This window comes from Diceros bicornis, chromosome 15, assembly GCF_020826845.1.
Source record: "Diceros bicornis minor isolate mBicDic1 chromosome 15, mDicBic1.mat.cur, whole genome shotgun sequence".
Taxonomy (NCBI): Eukaryota; Metazoa; Chordata; class Mammalia; order Perissodactyla; family Rhinocerotidae; genus Diceros; species Diceros bicornis.
The window spans coordinates 1,690,918-1,702,998 of NC_080754.1; positions in this window are offsets into that span (position 1 = coordinate 1,690,918).

Consider the following 12,081-nt stretch of genomic DNA (forward strand, 5'->3'; position numbering starts at 1 on the left):
GAGTTCATGGAGATCTGAGAATATTAATTCCTCATAATTAAATTTATAGGGGATTCTTCTGCAATTGCTTTAAATTTGGTGATATAATTATATTGAAACTTGACTTTAAGTTCATATATTGTATGCATGGATTCAATACGGATTAAATATACACTTAAAATGCTACTCAAATGGTTAAATATCGTTGCAGAAACAACACAGACTAGATACATGAAAAGGCAACACAAAAAGAGAAACCTAAAATGATGAGTAGCACATGTGGTGTTGTGCAGAGAGTGGAATCTGGATCAAGACCGCCCGGGTACAAACCGCCCTAGTAAACCTAGGCAATTGACTTTCTCTATGCCTGAGTTATATCAGGATAAAACAAAGATGATAATAGTCCTACGTAAAGAAAAATAATTGCTTTAGTTATTGAGAGAATTAAATTGTGTGTGCATACACACGTGTGTAAAATACGGACAAGGGTAATTGATACATAGCAATTAATGTAGAAAGATGTTAATTATTAATATTCTACTTAAAATAGCCACATGCAAATTAAATCTCAATAAGGATCAAAAGCATCCACATTAGTATATTAAATGCCACTTTCCCAACCAGAGTTGCAAATGCAGACCGTTCTGTATATGATTTCGAATGTTGACGTGAGCACAAATCATGTTTTCTCACCTCTGTTTCTTCCCACATTCCCTGACCATTGTTTTATATCTGTGTCTTCACAACTTTCAATGACTAAAATATATTTCACTATTCTGTTGATTCAGTGTATTCTACTTCTGCCAAGGAAAAGTAAGATCAATCTTTCAAAACACTCACACGCAGGGATAAAGTATTGATAACTCCTCACAAGGTGCTTAAAAGAAGCACCCCACAACACAATTTCTGTGAGGATTTTCTGGAGTATATTGCATACACTGTCTGTGCTCTATTTTGTCTTTCATATTTAATAAATATACTACAGTTTATGGTATTAAACTCCCAATGTTTCTAAGAATATAAAATGTGTCTACTTATCAATCATTTATTTTCCTTTGACTACTTTAAATACTTCTATTATTTCAAAACCGTTTTTGACATCAGAAATTAAATGATTTAGCAGTTTGTTTGTAACCATATTAGTAGCACAGAGAATTAAGTATGAAGAAAGCATTCAGTAAGGTAGCTGATCTCATCTTATTAATATGTGTACCAGAATTGTGATGGACATAGTGAAATAGAATTTGCTCAGGCCATTTTAAACAGTATTTTCAAGCCCTGGATTGTGACTCTGTGTCGGCATAGAGTGTGTGATCATAATTTTTAAATGAAATGGTAGCTACTATTTAATTAGCTTTCTGTGTGTCCACATTCCGTGGATGGGAATAGTGTTGAGGATGGGGAGATATGAGGAATGTGAAAGTTCCCTAAGGGCTTATTTTGTTTGGGGCTATTGGATGTGATATGAATATTTTAAACACAGATGTCATTATGATCATACTACACCTTAAAATCTACTCCCTTAGTTACATTTCAAAGTGGTTTCAATAAATATAGATTATGTGAGATAATTTAATCTTCAATTCTGCCAAATACTTGGGTTCAACTTTTTTGTTTGTTTATATTAAATATGAAAGAGAATTAGATCAGCTTATTTCGAGTTTGCTATTATTTTTTATACCATATCTCGCCATATTTTGATAAATTAAGACAGCATCATTTAATCAGAGCATTCTGGAAGCAATATTGATCATCACATGCAAAGGATAACCTCAGTTTCTGAAGGTAGTCAAGAGGATGGAAGGGTACCATGCAATCTTTCTTCCTTAGATTTTTTCTGTTCTTCTATAAGATTGAGATTTCAGAAATGTCAGTCTGATCTTATCACCCTTTTCATGTAATATAATACTTTTTCTTAAGGGCTCTTGCCCATGAGACAAAGACCATCTGTCTCCTGTCACCCTAATCTTGACACCTACACACCTGCCCATTAGGTGGTCAAATCAGAGGTGATCTTTGGTCCAAGCTCAAGAACTCCTCACATTTCATCCCTGCGTCCATGCATTCGCCCATGCTGCTCACTCTGGAACCCTCCCCTCAGCTCTACCTGATGGTGCCTTCTCAGTATACAGCTTCGAGATTTTGTTTTAATTTCCATTTAAAATATGATGTCGTGCTGAGCATCTGTGCAGTATTTCCTCTTATTAAATAATGAATAGCAAGATGCGTGATTTTCTGTGGGTTATTTCCATGACAGTCACAGGGATTATAGTAGAAAAAGCATTTCAAAATTAGACAGAAAAAATATGTTTAAATGCCTTTTCTAACTCTTTAGAAAATGTGATCTCAGGCAAATTCCTTAACTTGACTGAAAATCGACATCCTCAAAAACAAATGCTAAATTATAAAAGAGTAAATTAGCAATAAATAAAAGAAAATTGAACTTGAAATTGATAAATATGCATTAATAATTTTCCAGTACATTAATTAAAAATATTACAACACTATTTCTTGTACTAGTCTGAACATTCACAGAATTTAAAGAATACATTTTCTAAACCAGTTGGGACATAAATGGTTTAATAATGAAATAAGTGGTCTAATTGGAAGCACAAAAATTGACTTTAATAATTAATAAATTTAGGCAACAACACATAATTTTTAAATAAGTTCAAACTATTAGAGGTAATTTGATTCCAGTGATAAAAAATGTCTATACTTGTTTTTATCTTTTCAAGCAAAGGATATATTTATTAGTTTATTTAAATGTGAATTAATATTTCACATTACTAAATAATCAAATTTGCTCTGTATATTATTTATGAGAACTTTATACTCTGTAAAATAATCAATTATGACTCCACTGGAATACTACGGTTCATGAACACTTATTATTTTCCTACGCATTTAAGAAAAACTACATTATTTTTATAAATGTGTTAATTTTATAAATAAATCTCAAATTGCAATTTTTGGACTGCTGGTCACTTCTTCAACTACCAGCATGCATATAATGAACCATCCTAAATACCATAATGTATTCAGTGAAATCACTTGTATTCAATTAATGCATAGCATTATTCTAGGATGTGGATTCTAATTAGAAGAAACACAAATAATGAATACTTCGTGATTATTGATTACCAGGTCATTTAGTTAAGTGTGGCCTATGTAGAGCTCATTCACATTATATGCAAAAGTTCAAGGAAAGGCTATTTAGAGTCAAGAGCATAACTTATTTTTGTCACAAGTTCTTGAACTCCTTTAAGCTAAATTTAAAAGAACTCTTTCCCTTTGAAAAGATTTTATATTTTGAAAACTCCCTTTGAACAGTCTAACAACAATTAGAAAGAATATTTCTTGGAAAATGTCCAAAGTATTTGTCCTCATAGCTTGTCATAAACCAACAAGAGAAATATTCTATACTCTAAATTTATATTCTAGTGGATACCGATTGTATATCTGCCAAGTATTCCTGCCAAATTGCAATCTTGTGAGGCTTCAAGGATGCTAATTATTTGTATTTGTTATTTGTATAATAGAAGCTATAATTTTGTATTCAGTTGAGTAGGTAAGAAATAAGAAGACTCAAACCAACCTATATAATTATGATTCACACACACCCATATACACAGAATCTTATTACCAAAAGACATTATCTTTTTGAGCACAATCTCATACCTTAAAATGTCATCTTGAATTCTTAGAACCATCACTTGTCACGGATAGTCACAACTGAGGCTTTAGCTAGTTAATATTGCACAAGTGATACCAGGGGAATTATTTGAGAGGTGGCATTTCCTGAGAGTATGCTAGACCTGTAACATGTGTATCCGATGAGACTTATGATCCATCTGGTCTAGTATTCTCTATCTTACGGTCACTAAAGGTATTTTAATTTTTTTTTTTTTGAGCTCTAAGTTAAATGATCATCCATGAGTGCCTGGTATGGCAGTCTATCTCACAAGGCAGGACTAATGTGCATTAATGACAACCATATGTCCAGAATGGCTGCCAAATGCATTTATTCAATGAGGATCTTCCATTGGAGTGTCTTTCTCTGCCTAATAAGATTTAATTTTGTACAGTAAGAACCCATTTCTAGCCAGCAAAGTTATGTTCAAGCCAATGGTTTTCTTTAAATATTTCCTCCAAATTACCATTGTTGACTGGAGGTTCACAAGTTTCATTGCTTACAATTTTACCACAATAATTACATTGTGGTTAGAAGTGGTTAAAAGTCTCTCACATTAGTTTGTATTTATCCATTGAATGTCTCTTTTTGGAGGCCTTCATGCTATTTTTCCTAATAGTTTAATTCCAACAAAATGTACAATTTTCTCTATTAAAAACATGAGTGAATATAAAATGAACTATTACTCAAACTTTAAAATAATGCTTTTTTGAGGAATAAGTTTAAAGTAAAAAGGTCAAAAAAAGACAGAATGAATAGATAGATGTACGATTAGATAGATAGATAGATAGATAGATAGATAGATAGATAGATAGATGGTAGTAGATAAAGAAAGAGAGAGAGAAGGAAGGAAATGAAATTCATCACAAAATGAATTTTAATTGTATTCGGGTAATGGGTAATGAACTATTATGGTGATTTTGCTTTTATTTTTACTTTGCTATTTGTTCCCAAATTGGATATCATCAGTATTTCTATAATTTGTAGTTCAAAATAAATACACTACTTTTAGATATTAGAGCAAAAATCAAAAAGACAGGTCATATATGTATGGTTCACATAGTTAAATTTGATTATAAGTAACTTTTGAAAGGTTGTTCCTTGCCTTCTACAGCTCTGGAGCTGCCCTTCTTGGCTGGTGACCCCTTCCTCCTCCTCAAAGCCAGCAGTATTGCGTCTCCAGATCTCTCTCTCTGCTGAGGTGGTCACATGGCTTTCTCTCGTCTGTGTCAAATGTCCCTCTGCTTCCTCCTTTTAAGGGTATTTGTGATTGCATTTGGTGCCCACTCAGATATCTAGGATGGTCCTTTCATTTCAAGATTCTCAAGTTAAATTCATCTCCAAGCTCTCTTTTGCCAGATAGGTAACATTCACATGTTCCAGAGATTAGAACTTGGATACATTTGGGGCCATTGTTCAGACTACCACCTATGCTTAGTTTATACAGTCGTCCCCCCTTATCCACGGGGGATACATTCCAAGACCCCCAGGGGATGCCTGAAACCACAGATAAAGTACCAAACTCTCTATATACTATGTCTTTTCCTATACATACATATCTATGACAAAGTTTATTTATAAATTAGGCACAGTAAGAGATTAACAATAATAACTAATAATAAAATAGAACAATTATAACAACATACTATAATAAAGTTATGATAGATCTGAGCAACCTCAAAAGAATAAATAACTTTTTAAAAATGATTACATAATGTCTAACACAGGAAGGTTAAAAATAAATACTTTTATGTTAGAGTGTAGAGCAAAATAAACTAAAATTATTAGCTTCTCTGGCATATGACACTTACTTTTCATATAAGGTTCTATTTCTACCAAGGGAATAACCCAAGCACTTTTTAGCGATTTTTTTCAAGAAACCAGATGAATCCAGGGTCCAGACATCCAGATGTTAAGATGGATCCATTAAGAAGTATTACGTGACCATGACTACCGCTAAACTCCTCTGAACCTTAGTTTTCTAATTTAAAAAACGAAGAAATTGGACCAGATAACTCTAAGATTCTCATCAGCACCAACAGTCTCATTGAGCTGTCATTCTCAGTATTCTGTTTTATTCCAGTAGTAACGGCCCACTATCATCCTGAAAATATCTCAAAGTAAAAGTTAGCAAAGAATGAAAAAATCTACGCAGTACTATGAAAACTGATCTGTTCTAAAGACAACTACAATATTTCACCCTGTAGGAACTGTGTACTTTGACTAAAACAAACATTCAACTTAATGAAACAATGTCAGTATTCATGCTGTGGTAAAACCTGATGATGCTACACCGACCCAGAGAATGATGGACATGACACATTATTATAATATTCATTCTGATGTTAAATTTTCAGTTTAGGTCTTTAAATTAGGTCAGAGACAATTTATGCACACCCACGTCTCTCTGTTCTGTCAGTCATTATCTCTCCATGTTAATGTGTGGCATCCAGCATTTAATTGAGTTTCTAAAAGGGATTAATTAATCATGAAATAGGTTTTAGCCAAGTTTTCAGGTTTAAACTCATTTGTGCCATATCTACTTGAAAGCAAAAGATTATACCTGACTGGAAAATGAACCATGTTATTATCTCGCAAGAGTATTATGCAGCAAGAGTCATTCTCCTGAAACAGCAAGGATCTTTCAAACATATGTTCATGATTAAAATTAGGTTCTGTTTAGCATGGAAACTGTGAATGATACATTAGCACCCCTTTTCTTCATAAATAACCTAATTCTAATGTTTAGGATTAAGGAATATTTTATTTCAGGAGATTCTATATTTATTAAAGTATATTGTTCTAATTAAGAGGGGATTTTTTTTTTTAGGGAGGAGCATCTGTCCTGGTTTCTAAATATAGAGGTATAAATAGAATTGGACAAATTCTTTCCTATTAGATGGTCCAGTTGTGTGTACCTTGTGTGTGTGTGTGTGTGTGTGACGTCCGGGAGAGGAGGGGGAGTGTTCATTCTTCCTCTCCATCAGCTGTGGAGAAGAGGCAGGAGTCTCAAGGTGATTGAGTTCCTTTAGTTCCTTAGCTCAGACATTACATAGAAAATGTTAAATTGCGACTGTCTTGCCCTCTCCCTATGCTCACTTGCTATTTGCATCAAAAAGAAGAGAAGAGAGAATTTCTTTTAAGTATTAAAGTTTCAAATTACAATTTTTGCTTTGGACTCTGATTTCTAATGAATGATTCATATCCAAGACAGTAAACTTAGCAAATACAAAAATATAAAAAAAAATAAAGAGAGAAAATAAAAAGTAAAAATCAACAATATGTCAAACAGCCCAGATTGGTTACTGTTCATATTTTGTTAAATGTATTATTATTATTATTATTTTTGGAGGGAAAGATGCACCCTGAGCTAATATCTGTTGCCAATCTTCCTCTTTTGTTTTACTTCTCCCAAAAGCCCCAGTGCATGGTTGTATAACCTAGTCGTAAGTTCTTCTAGTTCTTCTATGTGAGCTGCCAACACAGCATGGCTTCTGACAGACTAGTGGTGTGGTTCCCTGACCGGGAATCAAATCCAGGCCGCCGAAGTGGTAAGAGTACTGAACCTTAATCACTAGCCTGTGAGGGCTTATCATTATTTTCCATGACTTATCTTAGAAATTTATTTGTTCATTTACAAGGATACTATTACTCTGTGGGGCATATTTTGCAGGCTGTTTATTATCATTTACCATAAATATGTGCCTACTCCTTAAAAGATTTTCTGTAAGATGATTTTGATGGCTGCAAAATATTCCACAAAAGTGATATTTAAAAGTTAGAGATTTCTACCATATTTTTAGATTTTTAGAAAAATCTATTTACTCATTACTAAAAAAATAACAAACACATAATATCTCTGATTAATCTTTTAGATTTTTATAAGTAGTATGACTGTGTCAAAGAACATACACATATTTGATAATTTTGATATGTATTTGCATTTATTTTTTACCATATTTTAGTCTCGCTTTTGACATCTGATTTTATATGTTCAGTTTGTGTGGGCATCTATATGGTGGATTGGGTAGCACTGCATCTTCTAAGGACTTCAGTCTCCCCTCCCTCCCAACCCAAAGGACAGCCATATTCTCAGGAATTAACCTCAACTGGAACAGTGAGCTTTTATCTGGATCATATTCCCCAACACTCCTCTTAGAGTTAACTCTGAAAAAAATATGTGTAATTAAAATTATTTCATTAAGCAGACTCTGGAGCAGTTAAAAGTCTGAACAGAAGTCACTCCACTGCCGGGGAAATAAATCCACAAGTGATTCCCACATAAAGCCACTGTCCAAACACCTACTGTACTAACTTACAGGACAGTTGTCCAAAGAAGAAAGTGTGGCTTGAGTTGAAAGAAAAAAAGCAAAAAAAACTGACTAAAATGTTAGTAAATTTATTTAAAGTTTAATGAAACATTAATAACTAGGTTTTATGAAGGTTGGAACAATGTGGAACTAAAATAGAAAAGAACAATAGAGGTAAAGCACTCTTATATCCCCAGGGTAGGACAGCGGGTATTGACTAAATTTGGAGATTGCTAACTGAACACGTTTAAATGTATTATAATCACTAAAACCAGCGAGAATAGCACATCGTGCTTGCTTCTGCCTGGAATGCATTCCCGAGATCTTAACGTGACTTGTTCTCTCTTTTTAAGGAGTTTTCCTGGAAGCATTCCCTGGCAATCCCAACTTTAAATCATCAACCACTTACCACACTTCATCTTCTTTGTTAGGTTTATTTCTTTCCCTGGCACTTACACCGCCTGGACTTGTACCACATATTCAAGGATTTCCCCTTTTTTGGTCTCCTCCTGGATGCCAGCTCCACACCAGGAGAGTTCTGCCGTTCTCATTTTGCTCTTTATTCTCAGTACTTATGCTGCTTCAGGGCAAATAACAATCACTCAATATAGGTTTGTTGATTGAATCAAAGAATGTATACATGATTAATCAATCAATTGTCTCTTTAATTCTATTGAATCTTAGTCTTTCATCTCTGGTTTCCAGAACTGTTTTTCCTCAAATTTGACTTTCATAATACAGAATCAGAATTCAGCAGTGTTAATTTGGTTAAAGTCCTTGTCCCCTAAGTTTTCAATATCAATATTTATTTTTCTTGATGTGTATTGTAAAGTCCGTCAGTTGACTATTTTAAATCTAATTTTGTTATTTGACCATCTCCAGTATCACACAAACAATTATCCTGTTTTCCATTTTATTGAATCCTTGAGATATTTTTGGCCTTTCTCGTGTTTCCTGGAATATCTTGCAAATAATTCTTTTGCAAATATTTTGAACGATGTATTAATGTTTTAAACTTGGATTTTCATAAAACCAATGACCTTTTGTGGATCCCCTTTTCCCTTTCTTAATGTAATGCACACACAATTTCATATATTGAAGATAAACTATAAAATATCAGGTATTAAAATTTTTTATTTGATTATATTTATTTCTCATGTTGCATAGTTACACCTGAAATTGTCATTTGATATGAAAGGAAACACACTATTATCATACTGTAAAGATGGAACAAATTTGTTAATATTAATAGAATTATTCATAGTCAGAAAACACTGAAATCTACTTTTATTTCATATTATTTAAATAAAATGTCACCTATTGAAGTAAAATTAATAAAATATTATACAATTTGTGAGGTGATCAACATCAACATCAACAAGAAAAATACACTGATTTTCAATGATTTTACTTTTTAAAAATCATTGAGTGATCCTTTATAAATGGTTTTAACATATAGATTTGATCATTTTAATTTAATGAAAACCTAGCAATGTTGTGATAGTTTTCCTAGCTGTCCTGTAACCTTTGAACACTCTAGCCATATTTGGAAATTTTGAGTTTTACAAATATCTACTCTCAAGGTAGAAACCAGAATTTAAAAAATCATATTTCCCTACTTCCTTTCAGTCAGAATGCTAGCATATTATGTAGCTCCACCAATATTATGCATCCATGCAAGACATCCATGAGGAAAAAGGGCTGACATGAAGCTCTTTTTGCTTGCAAGGTTGACAGTAAAGGTATCTGATTTTCGAGAGATGCTGTATTTACAAAGTTAATTTCTCAGAGCAAAAGTGCAATTAGTGGACAACAAGTCATTTTTTTCTGTTGTTTTGTGGGGCTGAGACACTAATTAAAATTTCCTAAAACCATTTCTATACAGGATTTTGGACGTTGTTTCTAGAAATTTAACCTGGAACTTGGTTCTCTTGCCTTTATAATATCTGAGATACTCAGTAAGATGTTTCTCCTTCTTAATTAGTGTCAGCTTTTTCTTTTTGTCATCTATAAACAAAAATCTAAAATATTATGTTCTCTCTCTTTTCTATGCTTCTCTATTTGGGGATATTTTGTTCCGTCAATTATGTCTGGATAGTACCTAATTGTATTAATGATTACTATGATCATTTCATAAATAGTGGTGGGAATATGGAATTCACACTCTTAATTGCTTCTGGCATTACTCTGGGGTGGCATAAAACTCAATGCATAATAGCTATATTCCAAAATGAACAGGGGAGATAGATATGAACATAAAGATTGAAAAATATTTGCAGGCATATCATCTGTAAACGGCTAATCAGAGAGAGAATGGAGGCAATAACAAGCTGAAAGAGAAGTTCTCATCATCGGTATTAGTACCACATTTATTTGTTTATATGTTCCTCTCTTTCCCAGTCAAATATAAATCCATGAAGACATATCATAGGTATGTTTAACTTTGTATCTCACTCAGATAGCCTTATGCTGGGTACATTGCAATCATTTCAATGTTTGTTACGTGAATGAAAACAAATCTGTTCTAGCTCCTTCTCCAGAGTCCTTAATTGTAGGCACGCCTGTAATCCCAACTGAGTAGCTTATTTAAGGTACCAGGTATTTCCAGATTCTGCACGTCTTTGGTATACAACAGTTTGTGGCACATAAGGCTGAGAGATTCTCTCAAGGCTAGCTCGGAGCGACTGTTAGACACAGTAATTGCTTTGTGAAATAGTACAGAACGAGTTTATTTCAGATGTGCAACCCACAGCACTTTACTGTCCTCCTAATAGTATAAGACAAGGGGATTTTTGAAGATCTGAGAAAAATCCAAAAATAACATTAACAACAGCAGGGTGAGAAAAAAAAATTAAGAGACTTTTCAAGTAAAATAAAACAAGAAGACTGTTAAATCATCTTAATATTATAAATAGATCAAAAGGTGATCTAATTGGATTACAATATCATAAAGTATTAAGTAAATAAACCAAATTTAGATTTTACAATTAAACTAGTAGTGTTTTAATTAAGCTAAATCATATTAATAAAGGGAAGCATGAAATATTTACATTTCTTTGCAAAGTACACATTTTAGTCTAAAGCAGGTGTGGTGGAATTCAGTCCCACAGAGAGAGCATTGGAATGATGGTCCCTGACTGAGCAGGAAGAGTTCACTTTAGATCGGAATAGATGAAGACTATTGACAGCAGCAGAAGAAATATGATAACCGGTTGAGCAACTTTTAATATTGATTTTTGCCAACAGCAATCTTTGTCTTTTTCCCCCAGACTTTTCTATAGTTTTAATTTTCTTTTGTTTTTTTAATTATATTTGTAACAATCATGTCCATGTCACTTAAAGGCTTTTTTTATTTATAGTAACAAGACATCTAATCTTTCAAAAATATTTGCACACATAATAGTCTGTCAAATATCATCTATTTAATTCCTTGTCTTGTAGTCAATATTTAATTTGTTTACTTATTATTATAAAAATATAATGAGCTTCACAAAATCTTTAGCATGTTTAGGATCATTGCCTCCAGTTTGATTTCCAGACGTGGAATTATTCTACTAAAGACATGCACATTTTTAAAAGGTGCGTATTAGTAGACTACTTTCCATAAAGGAAAGAGAAGATGCACTAAACTGCAGAGAAGCCTAACACTGAGTCACATCATAAATGCCTCCCCTAGGAGGTTTTTCTACCCACGCAGACTAGTCTTAATGCTCCAGATCATGTATTGACGATTTAGAGCTTTATGCAATTATTATCTGCCCGAAAACTTCCCCCATCTCAAAAACATTGGTTTATAAGTGACACAAAAAAGAAAAAAAGGGAAAATTGGCATGTATGGTAGATGTTTTATTTGCCAATCTCTAATCCTCACAAGAGAACTGAAGAGCTGTTATAGTTGAACTCATTGTACAGAACATATAGTCCATGGACAATGAGACTAAATAAATTGTGCAAAATAACACTGTTGGCAAATGTCACAGCAGGGATTTGTCTCTGGCTACTTGTGAAGATTCCGTTATTCTCTATTCTTTCTTCAAGGCCCAGCTTCTAGCTAATCTTATGAATGGGTCTCACCTTCGTCAATCTCTCTTTTGTCTT